Source organism: Crocodylus porosus, unplaced genomic scaffold (genome assembly GCF_001723895.1).
Source record: "Crocodylus porosus isolate Cpor-Errol unplaced genomic scaffold, CroPor_comp1, whole genome shotgun sequence".
In the NCBI taxonomy this organism is placed as follows: Eukaryota; Metazoa; Chordata; order Crocodylia; family Crocodylidae; genus Crocodylus; species Crocodylus porosus.
The window spans coordinates 10,656,613-10,682,754 of NW_017728949.1; the positions used below are offsets into that span (position 1 = coordinate 10,656,613).

The following is a 26,142-nucleotide window of genomic DNA, read 5'->3' on the forward strand; positions in this document are numbered from 1 at the left end:
TGCTAAATTTCCGGGATACGTCAGTCTGACAGATTAATTCTCAAGACACTGGGAGCATCTACATGATGTTGCATAATTAGCTCCACAGTAAAGCATCACCCTCTACATGTGCAGAGCTATTAGGTCAGAGTAAATTAATGGACTAAACTGTAAGTTAGTACTGTCAGCCACGAGTATTATCCTATGGCACAGTTATTTACTCTGCTTCAATGCACGTGTAGATCTAGCCCCACACTGTAGCACCCTTGTGCCCAGGCAACCCCTCCACAGTGTGTTGAGCTGTGTCAGTGGGGAGTAGCTTTAGGCTGGCAGGCGGATTTGTTGTACTGCCCTGGCTCGATGTACTGCAGTCCAAGGCACACATGTAAACACTGTACCCAGGAACAATAAAGTCCAGTGCAAACTGGACCAGAATTTATTGAGTTACACTAATTGCACATGTAGATACACCCAGTGAGAGAGACACAGGCCATGCATAGACATTCCCAGGATATGACCTATTATTACTGGGCTTACTTTAAGCAGTGTGATTGTAGACTGGGTACCAGTTATACAGATGTTTGCTGGTTCTGGGAGCCCAATCCAAGTAAGCAGAGGTAGAGGGAAGAGTGGGCAGGATCAGATGGGGCTAGCAAGTCCACAGGGTGGGTTGGTGGGCTAGTAGGTCCATGGGGGTGGGATTCATGGGAATAGAGCTGTTTGGTGGGATCAGGGGAATTAGCAGGTCCATGAGGAAGGTTTGGTGAATGGGGGGCGGGGAGTGGAAGGTCTGTGGGGAAGGTGCCTGTCCAGATGTAGGTGGGGGTAGGAGGGCTAAAGATAGGCCTCTGGGGGTTGGGGGTAAAAAAAACCACAGCCCCAGGAATGAGGCAACTGGCTAGGCTTTCCCAGCCCCAGGGCTGCACTGCAAATGTGTACATACATTCCTGGGCCCTGATCTACAATCACCTGGCTCACTTTATGCCTCCAGATGACAGATCAAGTCCTGTGTGTACACATATTTACCATTGCCAGAATTCATATGAAGAATGTAATCTAAGTAAGTTGAGGTGAGTGGGAGAGGCTAGTGGGTCCAGAGGGGGCTGGGGTTCAGTGGGTCCGGGAGCAGCTGGTCCATGGTGGAGGCTAGCTGGTCCACAGGGGGGTGGGTGGTCTGCAGGACGGGTTGTGGAGGTGTTGCCTGTCTGGAGCTGCACTGGTATACACATTTGGGTTAGATCCAGCCTGGGTTAGCCCAATCTACTCCTAAGTTAATTAAAGTTAGATCAGGCTGACCATTTTTTGCCCAATCTAACCTCCCTGAACACGTGTACAGTTCAGCACTTAGATTAATCTAAGTGTAACATCTATACATACTCATACTTTATTTTACCTTTATAATTCCAATATGATGGTTTTCAAAGCCAAGCCTCAATGGCTTGGCAAACATCTGATTTTCTTCATCTAACAGAGAGAGAATCAAAATGCAGTCTTGGCAGCAAGTTCACCAGTAAAATGTAAATTGGGGTTAAAAATGGGATGAAGCCAGAATGCCAATCACATTTATCTTCTAACTTAAAATAAGCTTTGAAGCTCAGAAATGGAGAGTGCTGAATTAACTATAGATTCCATGTAGTATAAGCAATTGTTCCAGTAAGCACATCTATCAAACTGCTTTCAATGCATTTACGAGGCCCATGGAAAATGTTAATAAAAGAAAAAACAATTCATTTTAATTTAATATTTGGTAAAAGAAAGTCTTATATTTAAATTTAATACCAAATTATACACAGGCATATGATTCCCACAGACTTCAATATGAGCAATTCATATACACCTAAAGAAAGAATTTGGTTTTCAGGAACTGAACCATCATACTTACTATTTAGTGGGATTATCGTTAAAACAAGTATCCTTTTAAATTATCTAATTACAAATACAATTTGCAAGTAGAAAAAGGATCCATATGCTATGGATGCAATGAGTTGGTATGGACCATGCTGACTTTACTGATATCATAAAGTGTTTTTTAAATCTATACCTAATTTGATTAGAGCCTTACCACATGAGGGTATCTGTTCTGATTTGGTTTCTTCCTATGTATTTTCTTGAACTATAATTATTTTAAATAATGAAATTGTAATTCTTTACTACAATTGAGCAAAGAAGCTCGGGGTCATGACTGGTCTCAGACAGGGTCAGGGCTTATATGGAAGCCGAAGGTCCCATGAGTGGGGCCACAGCTAATGGGTGAAGGGGACGGTTAAGCCAGCTGCCTGATATGCCATCTGTGAGGCTTGGGCTGTGGTGTAGGGATGGAATGGAGCCACGGATAGCCCCCCAATACCAGGGTGTACAATGGGAAGCCTCCCACCTTAATTAACAACCTAATTAATTACAACAAGGCATGGCAGACAAGTCAGGTGGGTGGCATGCTCAAAGGCAGGTGGGAAACTAGCTCTGTGGCTAGTCAGGGACCCCACTTAGCCACAATGAGATAAAAAGGATGACACGTGCAAGAGATGGAAGGATATGATGGCAAAATGCAATGGCTAAGACTCCAATACCATAAAATAGCATTCATGTTGGGAGGCTCTTGAGCTGCTACCATGCCTCACTGACTGCAATGAAGCTCACTCTAAGTGCAACTGCATGCATTTTACTTTCTAACACTAAAAAAGTACCATTGCTCATAATTCTTTCAGGGACTGAAATTTACAAAGTTTCACAAGACTTCTGGTAATAGGCATGACAAAATGCACAGCTTATAGTTGGAAGAAAAGTGGGTCTTAGTTCACCTTTCATTTTCTTCTCTCTCATTAAGAGATATGACATGTGCTTCGGTTTCATTTTTTTGTTTCTCTTTGTTGAATTTATGAGCACATATTTGTATTCATAAAGGTTATATGAAAGTCGGCATTGGAAATGTAAAGTCTTTAAGTATTTATGTAAAATCCTACTCTAAAAGCACCTTCAAGGGAAATGTCCCAGGACTGTCAAACTAATCTTTGAGGTCAAAATGAGAGGTGGTCCGGAATTTTTTAACAAACTTTGTTTTAAACACTGATTAATCAAAACCAAAAAACTTTTCATGAGAACGTGCTAGTTTTGAGGAGAGGTTTCTCAGCTCCACTATTGAATTTATGCTCAAAACTGAAGAGAAAGAATACAAGAAATGGCCAACAGTGTAGCAATTACAGAACTCATGCAAGATGTTGGGGACCTTGGATTAAGTCTCTGCTGTATTTAATTTGAAGAAGACCTGAATCTGGTTCTCCCAAATTCTCCCTGGGATATTCTGAGGATATTCCAGTTACTTAGCTATTCTGTTATTGATTTCTGCCATTCTTTCCCATTAAAGCAGTGCTACTTTATATACATAAATAAACATGCAAACAGGGTGCTTCTACACATGCATTTGATCTGATATCAGTTTATTTGCAAGTAAACTACTTGCAAAAATTGCTCCCAGGCAGGTATCTACACATGTAGGGAGGGATGTGGGAACAGATCTGCTGCTCTTAGCAGCAAATTCCTCCCACTTTCTGTGGCCTTGCAATGGGTCCCTGTTACCAGCAGGAGCAGCTCAAGACTCCCCTGGGTGCTAGCTCAGGGGCTGGCAGACAGCACTGAGCCAGGAAACGGCTGTCTCCAGGGGGCTGCCTGCTGCCGGGGCGGGGACAATATCCCCCTGCCCTAGCAGCAGGAAGCTCTCAACCCGGCTCCCTGATTGGGGCAGGGGACTTGGAAAGAGCTGCAGGGGAAAGGCAAATCCCAGCTCCTGCCCCAATCTGCCAGTGAGGCAGCTAATAGCAAGTAGGGAACAGGCTCTCCAGTCCCTGCCAGCAGGACGTTCTCAGAGCTGGCTTTGTGACTGCGGGCCAGCACCAGGAGATCCTTATCCTAGCCTGAGCCCTGTGACTGTGGAGCTCCAGCTGGGGCAACCACAGAGCTGGCACTGGGAGATAAGGACCTCCTAGCCTCTGCTCCCTGATTGTAAACTTGGAGCCAGGGACTTGGAGCTCCCTGCTCCCAGGGCAGCAGGACATAGTCCACACCTGGGCTCTAGTATCAGAGCCTATCCTGGCAGCAGGCACCTCCCAGGGGAAGAAAGTAATCTCCTGCCCCCAGTGGCTGGCTAACTGGGAGCAGATTTGCTCCCAGTCAGGCATCTGCACAAGTGCCATACAGTGACTACTCATGAGTAAATTTGCTACTTGCATTTGCAGGTAGTAAGTTTACTTGTGATTAGCATGGTTCGCTGTGCAGTAAGCATGCACACATGTAGATGCACATGCTTACTGTGCAGTGCTTTACTGCAAAGCAACGTAGTTTACCTCGTGTAGGTGTGCCCAGTGTCAAGGTTTTGGGTTCATTTTGATGTAGACTAGTCATGAAAAATTTCAGAAAATGTAGAAATATTTTAAGGGTGAGAGAACCATTTCCTGCCTAATTCTAGTCATAACATATTCCTCATGCAACCCCCAGCCCTAGAACTGGGGATGAAACTCAGCTTATAGTAAACCATTTTACATGAGAACCATTCATTAAAAGCTACCTAACATGTGAAACTCTTATAATCTATTACTCTGTGTTACAGACATATTAGAGATCACTAACGAACATTTCATGTACTGAGTGCTAAAGATAAAAACACTTCTGGAATTCCAGAGATTACCCCCAACTAGAAAATATTCTTGGCATTTATTTTTTAGGAAATCATTTTTTGGGCAAATGATGAAAAAAATTACTTTAAAAACATTCCAATTATTTCAAAATTATAAATACAAAAAATGACACTATAATTTCAAAATATTATATTACCAGAAGCCAAATGACCAAAAGAATATTTCATGCTAAGTCTTAGTTTTATATTTTTTTCAAATAATAGTTAAAAAAGCTTTGGACTGAGAACACAGAAAGCACTAAAAACAATATATATAGAAAGATCTTGCTGAACGTAATGTAGCATGACATTATTCAATGAATTGGTTTAAATGTTTCACTATAAAAATACACAGTATAAAAGCATGTTCTTTGTTTAATAGTGAGATAATTAAAAATCCCTACTAAAGTACCAAATATAAGAATCAAATATTTACATTTGCAATTTCTTAGAAGTAGCATTTAGCTATTAAAATATCAGTAAAGCTATTACATGCTTTTCTGAGTTTTCTGAAACCATTCCTTTCAAAATAATATCAAATTTTACATGAATCGTATTTCTAGCCTGATTGCTTTCCATTTTCCCAGGTTCAACTTATTTAAAACACTAGCATGTCATAACCTGGAATCCTTCAGTGTCATGGCTACACTACAAATAATACTCATGAGTTAATTTATAAATTACTTTGAAAGGAGCAAAAATGACTGCTAAATAATTTGGATGACCCTCGTAACTGTGTGCTTAATTCCTCTTACCAAATGCTACTGATAGAATAAGGAGAAAAAAAAAGCACAAGCTCTTCCCCTTTTTCCTAATGTATTCCTAACTAAAAAAATTCTTGTTTTTCACCCCAGTTTTATTAACCTTTTCACTGCTGGTGGAACATGTTTCTCTTCCAGTCCCTGGTTTCTTTGCAATGCTTATATGACAGCCATTGAAACAGAAATCTTCTGTTTCTCAAAAGGAAAAGGCACAGGATAACTGACTGTGAGATCCTAACTCCAATAAAGTCAACATAAATGTTGCTATAAACTTCAATGGGGACAAGATTTAACACCTAGTGAGCAATCTTTCATATGCTGCCTTCCTAAGTGTATGAGCACTGACACGGTGATTCTATTCCTATGGGCAAATGATAATTTGATCTCTTTGCCTATTCACGGATAGATTCTACTGCAGAGGTGAATGTCTTGCATTCACTCTCCTCTTCTTTCCCCAACTCACATAAGGGGAAGGAAACTTTATTTAGGAAACTGCACAGACTGCAACATCGCTATTGATGAGGGACAGGATACCCCTTGAAAGAAAGAAGTAAACTTTGTGAAGTTTGCCCTTGCTTTGCAGAAAGAGTCAAGATGTGGAAGAGAGTGGTTACTTCCGAAATAGTGTGAAAGAGGAATAGTGTGACTATGGCATAGGTGACTGGTAAGGGGTCCATATGCCCCACCCCCCGAAGGGGCCAGTGCCCCCCCCCGATGGCTAACACTGATGCCGTCAGTAGGGCCGGTGCCCCCTGACAGGGCCGACACCGTCAGCAGCTTCTGCGGGTACCACCCCCAGATTCAGGAGGCACCAGTCACTCATGGATTATCTGCTAAAGGGAAAGGTTGGTGTACCTCCAAAGATATGCTGAGAAAGCAACACCAAAGTGGGAAGTATCATCCCAAGGATTTCCCATGCTATAATCTTTTGTCATCAATTAGGGAAGGGCTTTTCTGGCACCATCCATTTCCACAGATTATGCCTTAAACACGTGTTGTTTAGCATCCTTCAATCCTTGCCTTACCCACTAAGGTGCCAACTCTGGTGGCTCTTCTGAAGTAGATAACTGTAAACTGGACTGTATATATACTAGATTATGAGTAACTGCCATACAATGTCAACAACTTCAGTTAATAGAAATTGGGAGTTGCTAAGTGCTATGGTAGCAATAGTTTTCTATATAGAATTTAAAAGACTACATTTGGATAAAGTAGCTATTTATAACCATACCTGAGAGAAGGTGTGTCACTAATAAACATAACACAGTACCCATGTTTCAAAGGATAAAAAAAATTCTGAAAATGAATGGAAAGATTTGCTAAACCACAACAGTTAAGATGCACCGTACTAGAAGCAAGTGAAAACCAGGCACTATCTTTTAATTCTATGTTGGCACAGCATTTAAGACAATGGGACCCTAATCCACAACCAGAGTTCCCAGAGACTATTGCAAAATAAATACAAATATTAAAAAAATAGTTATAACTGCTACCAAAGGCTCTTCTCATTAAAAAAACCCAGTTATTTATTGTTCATCATTGATACAGACTGAGGGTCATGGACCGCTGGATCCAACCTGAAGATATGGGGCTTTGGTAGCATTCAGTGACAGGGGACTTCAGCTATTGGTGGCCTCCCCATGACACTGTGGAGAAAAGCAATAGAGGCAGCTAGGTCCCAGTGCTCAGAGTGGGTTTTCAAGACTGAAGTCAGAAAAGGTTGCATACCCCTAACATAGAATATTTATGTTCAAATTAGTTCAAACATGGAACACTAACTTTAAAAGCAAACGTGTGCTACAGGTAGGTTTAGCCATCAAGGGAAAACATGAGATCTCTTGAAACTTTCAGGTGAAATTTGTAGAGACATCAAAAAAATCTGCCATTTCGTTGACGTCTTGTACTTGAAGGTGCACAAATGGATCTAGGGAGAAGACATATGTACTCTCATGATTGGCTTTGAATATAAAACATTAAATATACCTAAAGTTTTGGAGTAGCAATCAATGTAGAAATAACATATTTTGACAGCCATGATCACAGTTTGTTTCTTATCATACACCATTATCAACAATGTAGCATCCTAATGCTCACTTCTTGCCATTTGAAATGTGAATCCTTTTTTTGATATGAACCACCACATGAGCATTCAAGATGTAGTATACATTTCTGGACTTCAGAGTGAGAAAATTGGAGGTAAAATAATTATTAATAAAAGAATTATTAACAAGGTAAATTAACTTAGCAGAATGTGGGATACATGTGGAGCACCTCTGGGATGATTTTAAATTATGCAAAAGCTGGCAGCATATTTTCCATACATCTATTTTTATTTTAATTACAGTTCATGGAAACTTTAAATTGTAAGATAAGTGACTCCCTCCTTCTGCCCCCACCCAGACATTTTGTTGCATTTGTGCACTAGATTTTTTGTTATTTTAGGTATGTTCAGGTGCACCATTCTATTGGCAATGACTTTTTGTAAGGCTGGGGATTGGTAAAGAAAGGCATAATAAGGATATTTGCTTTGTAAAGTGTCCTATTAGTGGTGGTAGCAAACCCTCAATATGAGAAAAACAGACAGTCTTCCAGTGAATAAACAAATTATTGGTTAGTCCATAAATGACTGAGGGCCATGTGACATCCACATGACTGCAATCATGACAAACAGTTCTGAGATGGTGTAGATCTGGTGATGTTGAGTCACAGCTCTTTCCCTTTGTCTTTAACGTCTATCCACCTCTACAGAGAGAAGAATTTGCTCAAAGTGACTGATGCCATGTCATACATCACAGCACCTCACTGGAGATAATTCAGTGCTGGAGTCTCCCAGGTATTGATGCTTTTCTTGACTTTTCTTGACCTTCTTTTTTGCCACCAGTGATTTGGGAGCATAGAACCTGGTTTGGGAGCCAGTTGTCAGCCACTCTTGTGACATGTCCTATCCAAAGAAGCTGGTGCTATATAAAAATGGCTTTGATGCTGGTAGTGGTTGAGTCAGAATGCTAGCATTCATTCTTCTGTCTTTCCAATTGACTGGGATGTTTTTACTAAAGACACTGGTGATGGTAATGTCTCAAAGCTTTCAGAGGTTTTCGCTATGTCATCCAAGTTTCACACCCATACAACAGGGCAGGGACAACTACAGCCTCAAAAGGAGGAGTTTGATTCGGTTCCTAATATCTTGATCACTGAAGACAGATTTTGGATATGTCCAAAGGCAGTATTGGAAGATTTTATCCGGTATTAAATATCATTGTCTATGTTTACCTTTTTGGAAAGGTGGCTATCCTGGTAAGGGAATTACTCAACATTCCCCAAAGACTGCCATCTATTGTAATATGTGGGAGAGCAGCTAATTCAATTCATGGGGAGGGGTTAGTAAAGTATCTTTGTTTTTGTGACTTTGACTGAGAGTCCAAGGATTTCATATGCTTCACCGAAACAATGAAGAGTGACCTGGAGTTCTTTAACTGAGTGGGCACAAATGACACAATGGTCAGCATACTGAAGATTAGCAGTGGAGAGATGTGAAAAAGCACCTTGAGAGGCTAGACACCTACAAGTCAGCTGGCCCAGAGAGTTTACATCCCAGGGTACTCAGGACCCAGGGCCAGCACCAGGGGCCGGATGATGTGGCTCTGTAGGACAAATCCAGCTCACTGGACATGTCTCAGATTCCCCTGTACTAGCCAATAAATGTATTGCACAAACAACAGAGTTTCCCCCTAATGACTCACAGAAGTTTAGGGCTGGAAGGGTCCTCATGAGATCATCAGGTCCAACCCCACTGCTCTGAGGACAGATGTATCCCTTTCTCCATCATGAAACAAAAATGTTTTACTAACTAGGTTGGAGGTATTCTTAACACTAATGGAATTTCTTACACCTAATTCAGACACACAAATCAGATACAATTTACTGACTGCAACCAGCTTGTCTCACAAGACGTAACCAAGTTAACTTAAAATGTATTACGATGAAAGCTGGTAAGAGTAGTTAAGTAGTTGTGTGTCCTACAGAGGAATCCACAAAACGGGAAACCTCCTTGCACTGAATTGTGCCAGTTCAGAATCTCATAGTCTTGAAATTAATATACCCCAAAAAATAATGGAACATACTGTTAAGACTGTTTTTCTGAACTTTGTGTAGTAATTTATGCTTATGCAAAGTAATTACAAAATGTCACCTTTCTGATTTTGGTGGCATTAAATCCTCAGTCCTGTGAATAATAATTAGCCTGAGGAGTTACTAGACATACTAGAATACTCTGAATTTTACATCAAAAAGGCAGAGTATGGAAACAGAAAAAAAATGGCAACAGTTTTCACTGGTTATTTCATTACCATCAAGTCAGAATTGTTTTCTTGTTTTACGACAAAGACGAAATAACATATAAACTAAAGATAGACAGACAGATAGATAGGGTTATTGCCCTCTTGCCACTCCCAAGATGCACTTAGATACAGTGGCTGTGATTAAAAATCAACACTGGTCAATACATAATATGCAGTAGTATTGTATCCGATGTGCAGATAATGTGGTAACTCTTGGACATTGCTTTTTAATGAAAACAAGTGAAGATTAAGTGTTTAAAACAGATTTCTTTAAGTAGATTTTATTGGGGGGATTTGGCAGATATTTTAGAAATTACTAGCAAAATTACTAGCAAAAGTATTGCATCGGCTCTATCATTTCACTTCACAGAGCTGTCTCCTCATATTGAGCTGCAGGCTGGAATAGTCAAATCTAGTTCAATGGGAAAAACTCTCCTTTTTCTAATGGTAATTATAATCCTCCTTGTTACAATAAAACCCTTTCTGTGATTAAATTTCAATCAGAGAAGGTTCATTTCCCCATTTGCAGAGATTTTATTAGTTTGTGGGAATGTGCGCATTTTCCTCTTTGAATTTATTCTTAAATTACTCTCTTTCTTCTTGTTTTTTTAAATCCTTCTCTTTCAACTGACATTTGCCAACATTAGTCTGATTTAAGACCTTTTATCCAAACCATTGCTTTTTACTTAACTATATTGTTTCCAACACCATTGGGATCTCATGGTATTAATCATTAGCATTCACACAGAGGCTAGCTTTAGGCAAGGCACTACAGCTTCTTCAGGGAGTGCACGCGCCATCAGCTGAAATGCTATGAACAGTTTGCACTTCTAAATGAACTCTAAAAACTGACTATCCCTAGCCAGTAAAGGGCCATTTTCTCAATATTCCTCTGCTGTGGCACAGCAAACCAACTGTATGCACACAAGACCTAGTAGCCTAGATTTATGATAATGTAAGTGGACAATCCAAAGCCACATAAAAAGGACATAAAATGGGATAATCCCTCACTCATTCCTGAATTCACACTGACATCCAACATACCATAAGAGGGAAGGAAGGTTTATGGCTAGATAACAAGACTAGAGGTTACAAGTTGTAGAATTTGATACCAATAGCATGGATTTTCTTAAGTGTCTTTGGATAAGGCAAAGACCCTCTACATGCACAGGTAAAGGCACAATTGGATCTAATGCATGATCTACACAATTGTGCCTCTTGCCATGCCACATGTGTATGGCAGGAGGCATGATTGTGAGATCATGCATTAGATTCAATGACGTGTTATTGCCAGTGTTGGGGGAGCTGGACCCTGGGCTTCCCCTGCATTGGCAAGAAGCAGGCTCCCAGCTGTAGGAAGCACGTGCAGCTGGGACCAAAAGCCCCACATCTGATGGGGTGCTTAGTCCTAGTTGTGCTGGGACAGAGTCCTGTTAAGTACTGGACTCTGAGACGTGGCTCATGTGTGGGCCTGGGGGTTTCACACACACCCCTAATCCTTGGGGATCATGGCAGCCATGATCTCCTGGACCCAGCAGGGGTTTCACATACCCTTGAGCCTTGGGGATCATGACAGCTGTGATCCCAAGGGCTCAGAGGTTTCACACTGGACATGGTACACTCCTGCAGCTGGGAGCCCTGTTTAGCTAATGGGGCTACCAGCTGCAGGGAACATCTTCCTACATATCAAGCTTTAATTTGCATAGCAACCAGCTATAAAGTTAGCACACATTTTTAAGCTCTAACTTTATAGCTGCTTGGAACTTTTTAACATGTGATAGCTACTTTGCATATATAGCTGGTCTTAAGGTAGCTGCACAATTAATCAGTTAATTACACAGTACCTGTAATGTGTAAAATGGGCCTTAATCTCTTAGTTCTTCATTTGCCTCCAGATTTAAAATAGGATATTACTGCTTACTACCCAGACTTGTTTTGAACTTTCAGGCTTAATTTATTCATGCCTCTAAAGTACTTGGAGATCCTTAGATAAAAGGGACTGAGTGAAGTGTATCAGTATTTTCTGTAGAATTTCCAAACTTCTGTTAATGTTCAACAAGGTCACCTAGTCTGACAGTAAAGGCAGAGTTGGAAATTAGCATAGTCTAACAAGTGCCAGGAAGACTACAGAGAAGTTTTGCATGTAAAATAAACCATCAACATGGAACAAGTATAAATAGCTCTCCTGGTATCCTGTAAGCCCTGACCCTACATGAAGACTGCTTTGAATTGTTAGCCCTTCTGACTTGCATGTAAGCACTCATATTGCCAATGAAATTAAACACATTGTATTCCATAATAAAAGTACACATGTGCATTTAATAACTATTGATAATTAATAAAGTAATATATTAATGATATAGTGATAGCCCTCAGTAGCCTCTGTCATGGATCAAACCTACAATTTGTTCAGATGCTAGACATATGTGCAATAAACATATTGTTCCTGCCCCCAAAAAGCTTACTATCTCAGAAACAATAATTCCACCTATCAGGTATAGTAGCAAAGATCCTAAATTGCATAAAAAAGAAAAGGCTAATTCTAGATTTTTTTAAAGTGTGCAGTTGCAATGCTCTGTTAATGAAGGAATGTCTAAATCTTTCTTAAACTATTGGAGGCTGCTACTCATAAGTCCCATCTACATGCTGCACTTAAGACGTGTTTAACCAATTAATCACATCTTAAATTGTGACCCAGCCACACATTCAATCAATTAATGATATGATAAAACAAAGAATTAACCACAAAGTTGTTCCACAAAAAACATGGAATGACTTAGTGGCTCATTCTGATCACACCATTAATAGGCCGTGTGGCCAGGTGCTCCCCTGTTCCTGGAAACCCTGTTAGTTGATGGGGCTTGCAGCTGCCAGGGTGCACCATGATCTCCAGTGGCTGAGAGTCCCCGAGCTGATGGTGCTCACAGCCATGGCAGCACTGTCAGCTATGGGACTCTCAGCTGAGGAATGCATCCGTCTGGACATTATGACCCAGAGCTGAAGAGAACACCAAGCAGCTTGAGATATTGCACAGTAATATCTATCCCATACTGACAGAAAAACTGCACAGAGGCCACAGATAAGCACACCTTGAAACACAATGTTTGAAACTGATATGGATTTAGCCCCAGTTTATCCAGGGCTAACCAGAGGCATCCCAAGGCAAATCCAGCTGCATGCCCTCAGTTACATTAGGGCTCACTTTTTCACAGAGAAGGTAGAGAGGTCTAAATAAGTTTCAGAGTTTGCATCATTTATTCATGCCTATTTTGAACATTTTCAAGATATAAACATTTCATTTGTTCAAGCCCTTAGAACCAGATATATTAAAATGGAGAATAAAAGCTCTGAGAAATTGCTACAAACCGTCATACTGGGTATCCCTCTTCCTGGGATCTCTTTAACAATCTTTACATCAGCAGGACATTAGCTACCATGGTCTCTAGGTTTTAAGTGGCAGGTTAGGATGTTATGTCTTGTGTTGTGTCAGGGTTGACTGTGTAGTTTTGCTAACAAGTTAGATAATGTATTTGTGTAAGATGATTTGGATAGGGATGATCCTGCCTCAAGCAGGGGGCTGGACTAGATGATCTACAAAGGTTCCTTCTAGGCCAACTTCTCTATTATTCTGATACACCCATCTATATGAAATGTTTAAAATGAGTTTTTTTGTAGGAATATCTTTAGCTTATTATTCCTATTCACTATCCACACTTGCACACTATTAATTGTAAAGTTCTTAGGTCACATTTCCAGTCCCAGCAGGTCTCACTGAGAGCTATCACAGCTACTCAGCATTTTCAAACTCTGTAAATTCTGAACACTGTTTAAAATCCAATGGTTCAAATATTTTGCAGCAGCAAAAATGTTTTTCCTGAATTGTTAGTGTAATGTACTTTCAGATTTAATGAATAAGTTTATTACATTTTATCTAAACCACTGAAAACACACACTACCCCCACTATAGTGTGTTGTGAACCAGGTGAGGAAAAGTGGAGATAATAAAAAAAAAATAATTATATGACATTTAGCAGCCCTATTGTGCATACTGCATAATAATGGACTGCAGCTTTGTAGACTACAGCAGAGAAAATTGTAGTCCACAGTTTATTTTTCTATATAGGTCTTTCTTTTCCTTGTTGTCAACATGGAACTTTAATTTACCATTGAAATAATGACTTAAGTGCTACAATTGAAATCTAGATTTCTTCTTTCTTTCTATCTTGTAAACTTTATTCAATCATACTGGTCAGGAATAGATTCCAATCTCTATATCTATTAGAACGGGAGGTCTAGAATTCCTCTGATTTAATTGCCAGCCCATCAAAATTCTTTGCAGGCAGTAACAAGCTTCAGTCACTTATATTTTTAATTTTCTTTACAGAATGATGGTGATGTGCTTCATATTGAAGCATTCACATCTGTTTCCCTAATTTCCACCATGGCACAGTATTTCAGTTCCTTGCATAAACAGCTGCAAATTAGTAAGAATTTAGAGCTTCTGCTTCCAACAGAATATGCGGCATTCTGAAATACGTATACAGAAGTGTGGCAGAAGCCAAGATTAGGGAAACAGAGCTTATTTGAAAATATTAAATGGCAAGGTCTGGAATGTACTGCCTCTCCAACCTCTAAACTACTTTCAAACATAATATAATCAATCTATTAAAATGCAATTGTATCTTCAGGACACTCAAGATACAATTTTATTGTGCAAAATGTAAACATTGAGACTAGGAACAGAAATTACACATAAATTGGTGTAAATTATTGGAACCGGTTCAAATCTGTAACACAACAGAAGCTCAGTGCACATAAACTGCTTTCAAAATGGCCAGGACTGGTTTAAGATAAACCTGGGTGGAAGTAGCATCAGTGTGATGGCTGTACGTGTTGTAGGGCTTGCTACCACTGCCCTGAGTTCATTTTCCTACAGGCGGTGACAGGGTGGACCTCAGCTTTGGATCACCTGGTCAGCCAGGAAGTTGATCTTATGTTTCTCGCTTGCCATGACTTTGATGAAATTATATTCTAGGAGGCAATGCCCATGTTCTTCTCTGGGGCTCCAAACCTCCCTTTTACCCCAGCCTAGCTTCTCCAGATGGTGCTCAAAATCTTCTGCAGCCAGGTCACAGTACTGCCCGTTAATCTATTATTCTGCCCTCTACCACCAGGGTCACCTTTGGCTTTGGTTAGGTGCACTTCTTCCAGGGCTGGCCTTGGCCTGTACTCAAGTATCAAAAAAAAAAGGAAAAAGAACCAACCCCCCTCCCCTCCCCATGAGCGTTCTCAGTCTCCTTGCCAGGCTCAGTCCATGTCCCCTTCACCTGGGGTCAGGCTTTCAAATCCCAATCACAACAGCAAAACAAATCAATTAGTCCAGTCACTGTTCTGCATAGGCCGGCCCAGCTTCCTTGTGAACATTCACAGTCCCAGTGGGATCTCTCCCATGTGCAGCAAAGCTCTAACCTGGAACAGCAGTTTCCTCAGGCCTCTCCTCTGGGTCCTCCGCTGACATTCCACTCCAGAGATTATCAACAGCCGGTGTGTGCAGGCCTCCACCTTCCTTCTTCTCAGGATCACTCCCAGAGCATTCCTTTGGCAAGTTTTGCAACCCTTGCCTGCCGGGAAGCTCAACCATTCCTCTCTCTGTGGCTTTCAGGGAAATGACCCCCCTCTGACCCCCTCCAGGGCTGGAAATACCTCTGGGCAGCCTCACTCCTCCAATCCTGAGCGATATGCAGCTCTGGAAGTCTGGTGAAAGTTTCTCTTCCCTTCCGGTCTCCAGCTGCAGCCCTGCTGGCCCTCCATGCTGTGAGTGTTGTTTGTTTTCACTATCTGTTGCTGCAGGCTGCTTTTCTTCTCCTGACCTCCCCTGCAGAGCATGTAAGGCACCTTGGGGCTTTTGTTTGTTCTCTTTCACTCCTCCACAATCAGACTTAATGGATTTAAGTTAAATCAGTTTATTGAACTTCTGTCCCAGATCCCCTCCAGATTCAAGTTAACTCACAGTCCCTCAGCATCCCAGGATGCTTGCACCTGCCTCTCATCTCCCTCTCTCAGGGTGAACAGCCTAACTTTATCCCAAGCAGAGAGGTGTGCTCTAGCATCTCCATGCTTTCCCCACCCCTCCTCTTCGCCCCCACCCTGCTTATGGCCTGGGCCACTGCAGGCATGTGGCTGCATTTCTGGAATCAAAAGTGTATGTCTGTTCACTTGCTTATCAGCTCAATCTACACATTATAAAATAACATTAAAAGATTGAATCAATTCAGCCTCAAGCTTTTTGATTATCTGTACTTAGCCCAAATGGGCAAGCCAGTACAAGTTTCAAAGCACAATGAAGTTGGTCAAATGTATATTTAGTGAACTGCACATCCACTGAAAAGTAAAATTGGGGGGAAACAAAACCATTCATGAACTGAATCTGGATATAATTCAATGAATTATTTGTGCCAAAAAAACCCCCACTATTGCTATTCTATGCTAATTTCATATCTGAAACCTCTTATTTCACCCAACAAATGTCTTTTCATGGTTTAGGTTTATCCACTTCTTCTGTTATATAATACAAAGTAATTGCTTTCTCAACATTTATTATAATTTGTTTCTGCAAGAAGTAATTCAGGCACAGATCTGAATATACTAAAAAGGAAACCTGTTTTAAATAAGGTTCAAAACAAGCTTTTCACGAACTAGGCTCCTTTGTAAAATCAGCAACTGAGGGCAAAGACAAGTATGCACATAAGCATATACACACACACAAACACGCATGCATACACACTAAAGATGAATACTTAAATGATTGCTTTAGTGTTAATTAGATTTTACTGTGACTATGAACTAATTCAAGACTGCAGGCTTACATGTTGATTTAAAGCTGCTGCTAATGTGCTTTATTGCCAGATTTGTTCATCGTCAAAGCTAATTATTCCTATTATGCTTACACGATTTTTAAAATAAAAAAGGATTAAGAGACAGTATGTGGAAGGCTGACTTTTTATACATATATATATATTTACCAGCAATTTTAAATCTAGATCTTCTGTTGTACAGAAAAACAAGCAATTAGTAAGTGAAATAAGAGTGGCACAGTTAAGCAATCATCTCATTTTCAAGGTTTATCAGGAAACATTTAGCTGAAAGAGAGAATCCTATGCCCATATACACTGTTCACATAAGCAGCATAATCACCTTTTACTACTAGGACTAATAGAAAAAAATCATTCATTTTTTTCCAAGGATGTTTGAGAAATTCTACCTTTCTGAAATTACATTTAAAAAAATTCTGTAAGCATTTTGGTGCGTGTGATTGTATAATAATGAAAAAATAAAGATAAAGTGTCCTCCCCACCTTTTTAAACCACTTCCTTTTACCTTTTCCATATTGCTTCTAAGAAAGAGATTAAATAAACCAGAGAAGGGGAGAAATTAAAATGGAGATCATTTTCATTTACAGATTTTCATTTAAAAAAAAGAAAAGGGTTGTTGAATGAAACATTTCCCTGAAAATAAGTAATTTGAACAAACATTTTAGTATAAATCATTTTGGAATTAAATTATTTAATCAGAGTTATCAGTTTTGTCTTTATTTCTTCACTGGGCTAATATTTCTAGACCCTGATCTTCCACAAACTCAATGCCAACAGACCCCTAAGCTCAAATTCTCTTAATAGGGATCCATGCAGGGACCAACAAACCTGAAGCTCATTGCATAGTTTAAATCCTAATCATAGAAAAGTAGGGCTGGAAGAGACCTGAAGCAGTCATCTAGTCCAACCCCCAGTTCAAAGCAGGACCATTCCTTTCTAAACCAGCCCAGGCAAGCATATGTCTAACCTGCCTGTGAAATTTCAATGGATGGAAATTCCACAAGTTCCCTAGGTTTCATAGATTTCATAAACAGTAGGGGCTGGAAGGGACCTCACGAGATCATCAAATCCAGTCCCCCTGGCACAGGCAGGAAGTCTGCTGGGGTCAAATTATCCCAGCAAGATAAGCATCCAAACATTTCTTGAATGAGTCCAGAGGAGGTGCTTGCACCACCTCTGAGGGGAGTCTGTTCCAGACTCTGGACATTTGGACTGTAAAGAAGTTTTTCTGTATGTTCAGTCTAAATCAGCCTTCTGAAAGTTTGTGGCCATTAGACCTTGTTACCCCTTGGGGAGCCCTGGTGAACAACTGTTCTCCCAGTTCCTTATGCACACCCCTTATATACTTATAGGCTGCCACCAAGTCCCCCCTGAGCCTTCTCTTCTCCAGGCTGAGGAGTCCCATGTCCCTCAGCCTCTCCTCATAAGGTTTGCTCTCTTGGCCTTTGATCATGCAGGTGGTTCTCCTTTGGACTCTCTCAAGCTTATCCATGTCCCTCCTGAAGTGAGGGGGCCCAAAACTGGATGTAGCACTCTAACTGTGGCCTCTCTAAGATCAAGTAAAGCGGGAGGATGACATCCCTGGTTTTGCTTGAGATACATCAGTGGATGCGTGCCAGAGTTTGGTTATCTTTGCTGGCTACAGCATAACACTGGTGGCTCATGTTCATCTTGTGGTTAATCAGGACCCTCAACTCTTTTTTGGTCATGGTGCTAGTGAGTGTAGAACTGCTGAGACTATAAGTATGATGCTGGTTTTTCCTCCCAAGGTGGAGCACCCTGCACTACTCTACATTGAATGCCATTAGTTTTTGGTCCGCCCACCTTGCAAACCTGTCCAGGTTGGCCTGTATCACCAGCCTGTCCTCCAGTGTGACTGTCTTGTCCCATAGTTTAGTGTCATCCGCGAACTTTGCCAGTCCGCATCCAACACCCAAACACAGATCATTAATGCAGATGTTGAAGAGTACTGGCCTGAGTACTGAGCTCTGAGGGATGCCACTGGTCGCCTCACACCACATTGATTTGTTCCCATCAAGTAATACTCTTTGGGTCTGACCCCAGAGCTAGTTCTCCAGCCATCAGACCATGAGATGGCCGAGGCCACAGTTCTCCAGCTTAACCACGAGGACATCATGGGAGACCAAGTCAAAGGCTTTATTGAAATCCAGGTATACGACATCAACCTTGTCTCCCTTGTCCAGGCAATTTGCCACCTGGTCATAGGAGGAGATAAGATTGGTCATGCAAGACCTTCCAGCAACAAGGTAACCTGTTCCAAAGCTTGATCACCCTCAGAATCAGAAATTCTTCCTATTCTCCAACCTAAATTTCCTTTCATCCAATTTGAGGCTCTTAATCCTGTCCCTTCTGGCAACAAAGAAGAGTCTATTTCCATTCTCTTTATAATCAACTTTTAGGAATTTGGAGACTATTGCTGAATTTCTCTTCAGTCTTCTCTTCTCCAGATGAAATAATTTCAGTTTTTCCAAACTTTCCAGGTAAATAATCTTTCCCAGACCTCTCACTTTTTTTCTCCCCTGTTCTGGACTCTTTCTGATTTATCTATGTCTTTCTAAAGATTTATTGCCCAAAACTTGACATATTACTCCCACTGCCTCACCAGTGCTGTATGGAATGGAAGGATCATGTCCATTGATTTGCAAATTATGCACCTATTACAACCCAATATGCTATGACCCCCAGGTCCTTTTCTGCAGTACTTCAGTCTAAACAATTATTTCCCCTTGTGTATTAGTTCCATCCCAAGTGCAGGACTTTGTACTTATCTTTATTGAATACCATTCATTTAGTTTTCAAAGCTGTTCTCCAATTTATCAAGGTCATTTTGGATACTAATCACACCTCCGCAGTGTTTGCAAGTCTACTCAACTTGCTGTTACCTGGAAATTTTCTAAGTGTGCATTCAATGGCATCTTACAAATCATTAATAAAGATATTAAACAATATGAGACCCAAAACAGATCCTTGAGGAACCCCACTCAATACCTCCTTCCGAATCAACCTCAAGCCACTAGTTACTTCTCTTTGAGCCTGGGATGGCTGCCCTCACCCTAGTTATGATATTTATTTCTAGATTTACTTTAAAATGATAGGTGCTTCATGACATACTGCCATAAAGGTGTCTATAATGAAGAGGAGGTGGCTGATCTAACTAAGAATGCCCTACCTTCCAGCCTTTGTAATTCGTTCTTGTGGTTTACAACAGCCCAAACTTGTCAGCATTCTTCTTCCATAGCTAAGATGTGGTAGGTTTTGGGTAAGACTGAATCATGGTCCCATTCAACTCTGGACATTACATACATGTGTTTGGCAGGAGTCAGTTAAATGCCATTTTACAAACATTTGCTTTGGAGGAACATAAGGACTTGTTTATTTTTTTTCCTGAGTATGCTTTTCAAGAAAGGCTAAGAGAAGGCATGTGAGTGAGGAAAGACACAAAGCTAAGCATCTCTGGGTAGGCCTTCTTTATGGTGTTCAATCTTGCAGCCAACCAAACAGAAGATAAAAGGATAATACTGAGCAAACTCCAGGGATATTAATGAGGATTACTGGCAATAGGAAAAATATGCTCTTACCAAAAGACTTAGATGCAAAACATGGAAGGCCAAGAACTTTTAAAGATGAGAGGGACAGGGAGTAGATAACAGTTCAGGGTAGCAATGGAAGCAGGGAGTTCATTGCAGTTCATTAATGTTGCATCTACACATGACACCGACTATGCAATAGATCATTACTGCTGTGAGGTAGCATCACATGGCAAGAAACATTATGCAATGCTACTGTGCAGTAGTCATGAACTACTGTTTAGTGAGCATCACCAAAAAGCCATTCAAGGATACTACTGCACAGTAATTCTAGTTACTGCACAGTCATTTAGTATTTGTATGTGCAAGTACTAAATGACTGCTCTGTAACAACTGTGCAGTCAGCATCTCATGTAGATGTGGAGGAAGGTTCCAAGAAATAAGTAAATGAGAATTTTTCCAAATGTGATTTTAAAATAAATTTACAGATGATGCACATCTTTTAAACAGGAATCATTCTTTAGCCTAAAAATTATCTTATATTTGTTTTACTAGATTCTGTTCTAATGCTTTTTTCCCTTTCAAACTTTTGAGTCCCATAATTCACTTAGTTACCCCCAAATACAATTGCATAAGTTAAGCCTTGGATGCTTTTCTTCACGTATTTCATTCACACTAAACACTGGCAGTTGATGTGGATGAACAAAATTTGGCAAACTGCCTTGGATCTTCATCATCCACTGTTACAAATGCTAAATGGTTAAACCAATTGGTTTTCCTTTTTTTTTTTTTTAAACTAGGGAGACTAATTGCACAACCAAAAGGGACATATTTGTGCATTTTTAATACAGCATCTATAGAGTAAGGGTCTGATATACGTTAAGGATGACTATATGTTCTTTTTCTATATAGGCTTCTTTTTGGAGTGGGGGGTTGGGTTTTTTGGCTTTTTTGTTGCGAGAATTATCCAACGGGCAAAGCCTAAATGACACAGTGCACAGGATGATCTCTCTATTACATAAACTAAATTAAACATGAAGCCCCAGAGGGGTATGGACTAAAGACAAGCATGTATAATGACTGTCACTGCAAAAATCATCAGTCTTCTAACTGTGCATGTTGTGGATTTTCTGTAGAGATCAAGTAGCTATTACGCCTGCAATTTTTCCATGCTATCATTTCAAATATGCAACCACATATCAGGTTCTAGGAAGGATTTAGAGTATCATACACTTTAGGTTTCAAAAGTAGTCTTGTAAAATTAATTTTCACTTAACAAGGTCAGTGGATTAATTTGTAGTATCCAGTGGAAATAAATTGGCCTCCAAGACCACTGGAGTGTATTGAAGCTCCAAAGGCATCTGGAGGTCAGCCTGGAAATAGTACTCTATCTATTCTTGCCACCCTCTCCCTGATACTAGGTGCTTTTTGCACTAATACAAAGACAGGTTCTTTACAAGATGACTGAATATCGGTCAAGGCAGAAAAAGCTGTAAAGGGATTGAAGACCCCAGGGACGGCAGCCCTCCTTTGAATGTATGTGGGAGAAAATACATACGCCTTATAGTAAAAATATCATGGTAATGGATTTATGGTAAGCTTCCCTCAAATCAAAGATGATCCCTCATTTCTCCAAGGAAAAAAAAATACTAAGCCTCAATATTTTAAATTTACTACTCACTATGGTCATAAAGTTACTAGAACTTAGACCAACTTAAAGATCTGTCTTGCCCTGCACAGTGCTCACTAGGGCTGTGCGAGGCTTCGGATCTGGAGAAGCTTCAGATGCTTTGGGGTCTGAAGCAGCATGTCTGGGTCAAAGTGCTGGCCTCGTTAGGCTTCCCGAAGCAGTTCAGAGCTTCCAAAGCACTTTGGAGCTGCCTCGGAGATCTGGCCATAGGGTATAATGGGGAAACAATAAAATATCTATAACTTTGTTGAGTTTTTTCTCCAATTCGGATGAAATTTTCAGAGATGATAGACTCTGCAGAATGTATGAAGTCTGCCGAGTTTCAAGAAGATCAGTGCAGGGGTTTGGGGGGAAATGCACCCCAAATTCTTGAAATCAAAACTCATGTCATGTCTGTGTTACACCACAGGGGGTCAAAACTGCAGGGCTGGTAGCTTTTGCTGAGGTCACAAAGCCTGCAAAGTTTCAAGAAGATCAGTGCAGGGGTTTGGGGGGGAACTTCCCCTTAAGCTGTGGACAAGCCAAAATTCATGCCATGGGTGACACTGTGTGCACGGCGGGGTGACAGCTGCAGGGATAGTGCCCCTGCTGCAGCCACTAAGCCTGCCAGCTGTCGAGGAGATCGGTACAGGGGAGTTCTGGGGCTCTGCACCCCTAGCTGCTGACAGGCAAAACTCGTGACAGGTGCTTGTGGGACTGACTGTCTCTGTCTTGGGGCATGGGGGACACTACTGCAGGCCTGGCTGTTAAGCTACTGTGTTACCAGTAACCAATCAATCATGGTTCACACAGGGACTAGCTCAATTACACAGGACCTAGCTAATGTAGCCAGTTAATTGCCATCAATTAGCACCTAGAAAACCAGGCTAAGGAGGGGAAAGAATCAATACAATCAACTTCCTCAAGACAGACAGTCCCACAACCACCCATGGCACGAGTTTTGCCTGTCAGCAGCTAGAGGTGCAGGGCCCCAGAACCACCCAGCACCGATCTCCTTGACAGCTTGCAGGTGTCGTGGCCTCAGCAGGGGCCACCATCCCTTGAAGCTTTCACCCCTCTGCACCTTAACACACACAGGGTCACCCGTGTCACAAGTTTTGCTTGTCTGCAACTTGAGGTGCAGTTCCCCCCCAAACTCCTGCAACAATCTTGTTGAAACTTGGCTGGCTTTGTGGCCTCAGTAAGAGCTAGCACTCCTGCAGGTTTGATCCCCCTGTGATGTAACATAGCTGTGACATGAGTTTGGCTTTCAAGAATTTGGGGTACAGTTTCCCCCAAATCCCTGCACCAATCTTCTTGAAACTTTGCACATTTCATACTCTTAGCAGGGGCTACCATTTCTGCAAGTTTCATTCAAATCAGATTAAAAAACCCAACATTATAGATATTTGATTGATTCCCCATTATACCCTATGGCCGGATCTTTGAGGCCGCTCCAAACCTTTGGAGCCGCTTTGGCCAGATTGAGGTGGAAACCTGGTCCGGAGCTCTGGATTGGATTACTGCCATCTGAAGTGGCCAGATCTGAAGCCAGATTATACAGGCCTAGTGCTCACCAGTTTTCCCCCGACAAATGAAAATACACAGTAAAGAAAGAATTTGAGATGAACAGCTCACTGTCCAATTAAGGAATTTCCTTTACAGAAAATCTCTAAACAGATTGATTTACAGTCATAAGCCACAATGCACATCCCTCTTGTAGTTATATGGTCCAGGAGACAATTGCTTTTGCCATCACCAGTTAGTCATATGTAGCTATTATTGTATTTTGATAGGATTTAAGCAAACCCAAATCCTGCAAGAATTTATTTATCTGATTAATTTTTAAGCATACAAGTAGACCCAAACTCAATGGAATGACTTTCGTAACATAAAGTTACATCTGCACACACATCTTCATAGATTTGGAGCTCAAGAATATGCTGCTTTGAAATGATTTGTCACCAAAGACAAATTGTGTTGAATGATTTGGGGATAGTTTTGTTATATTATGTTACACTGAAATGTCATTTCAAGTTGAATTAATCACACTTTACCTGTATTGCTTTTTCATGTTTAATACATTTTATTTATTTTTATTTGACGCTAGCAGAAAATATACTAGGTTCCACAGGTCTCCCAGGTGTTTATAAACGTCTGGATGAGAAGTACTGTTTTTTCAAGTTAGTAATGAAGGGGGTTATAATTGAATTGCCCATCACTAACATCATTTATTGATGTTATAAAACAACTATTTTGTAACTGACTACAATTAATGGATCTTGGGAAAGGTAAATTTGAAACAGGGCCCACAGTATTAGCAATTAATATTCCCCACCAGCATTTTACTGCAGAACCGTCAATGGGATTACTTCCAGGATTAAAACCTGAAAAATCTTTCTTGTTCAGAACTGATAGCAAAGGTGAGCTGAAACATGCTAACTTCTATCCTTTTTCAAAGAGTTCAGATAGCACCATGTTTTTCTTGGAATAATAAGTTCCATCAGTCAGCTTTGAAGTTTAAAAAAAATGTAATTTACTTTATTCAGTGAAGTGAGTTGTTTAGACAGCCAGGAGTGAGCTATGTAGTTTGGATCAAATTTCAAATATCAAGTATTCCTAATTTTAGTATTTGGTTTGGCACTTTGATCCCAAGGCAGGAAAACATCCCTATTCAGAAAAATATTTAGGATGTTTTGAGCTATTTGTGTGACTTAAAATGAAGGTAGGATAAGAACTGCATGCCTGGGTGCATCTGAAAATCTCACTAAGTGTCTAAATATCATTAAAAGCTTAGACATTAAACATCTGTTGAAGTGCTTTACTGAAAATGGCTTGTACTTAAGCACATATTTAAATGTTTTCCTGATTCAAGACCTTTGTTTAGGTTCTGGGCGAAATGCCTGGCTCTGCATTAAAATGTTTATCAAAGTTCAAAGATGTCTGAGTCCCAGGTTTTGGCTTAGATAGATTTCTTTTTCTCTTAAAAACATCTCCGATGTATACAGTTTCTCTACACGTTACCAACTTTTGATATTCACCAATGATCCAGAACAGGGTTTTTACATGTATTAAATTGCTTTGATGCTACAAATATACTTTAAACCTACTTTTCTTCTGTTAGAGCTGGTGGAAAAAATGTTTTTATGAAAATGTTTCAATCAGAAAAATGCTGTTTCAACCAAATTTAAAAATGTCATGAGAACATCACAATTTCAACAGTGTTAACAGGAAAAATTCTATCATGTTTCAAGCTTTGCATTCTGTTAATGTAAAAAAAAAAATCACGTGCTTATGGCAAAAAATATGTTTTTATCATTATGTGATATCATCGGACAATAGAGCTAGAAGAGACTATAAAAGGTTATTATTCCAACCCCTGCTCAAGACAGGATCCCCATCTAAACCATTCCAGACGAATGTTTGTCTAGCTTGTTTCTAAAAACCGTAGGGGAAGGAGATTCCACAGTATCTATGTAATCCATTCCAAATCTTAAAATCCTCATATTTAGAAAGTTCTTCCTAATATCAACCTAAATTCCCCTTCTTGCAATTTAAGACTTCATTCTTATCCTACTCACTGTCAGCAGTCGATCACCATATGCTTTATAATTAGGATGACTGTAAGGAAATCCAGGATATCCGGGACACTGCCTCCACCCCACTCCTCAAAGTCAGAAAGGCTGGTGGCCAGGGGCATGGGGGCAGTATGGCAGGGACATGGAGCTACCTGATGCACCATGCTGCTTCTCCTCTCTGCCTGTGTCTCTGTTATTCTGGGATTTCTCTTTAAATTTTGACCAACTGGCTGGGACCAGCCTATGAAATCCAGGACTGTCCCAGGAAAACTGGGATGTATGGTCACCCTATTTATAAACATCCCTAAAGTATCTGAAGACTTATCAAATTCCCTCTCAGTTGTCTCTTTTCCAAACCAAACCCTACCCCCAGTTTTTCAGCTATATTTCCTAGACCTCTAAACATTTTGTTTAGACTTTACCACCACCTTACAGCATTAGTTAGATTTCTACTAATTATACTTAAAACTGATTTTGCTTTATTGTGTTTATATATTATGCAAACAAAATGTTTCATGTTTTTTAATTGCATTAATTTGTTGTACATGGTAATTTTATATTGTTGGCTTTTTCTTCTATCTCAAAATATTTTTTTTAATGTCTGCAGAATTTTTTATTATAGAAATTCCATTTTTCAAACAGCTTTAATTCCTACATAAATCACATAGCAAAGGTATTGGATGGAAGAATTGTAGCTGACAGTGGTTATAGAACTTTCTCTCAGGAACAGAT

At 40.4% G+C, this 26,142-nt stretch overlaps 1 protein-coding gene across 6 annotated transcripts in view; it reads right to left on the reverse strand.

Annotated features, from left to right (window-relative positions):
- The window catches only part of ERBB4 (erb-b2 receptor tyrosine kinase 4), a 1,148,078-nt gene that overhangs the window by 1,002,331 nt on the left and 119,605 nt on the right, over positions 1–26,142 (reverse strand). The window lies entirely within an intron of this gene.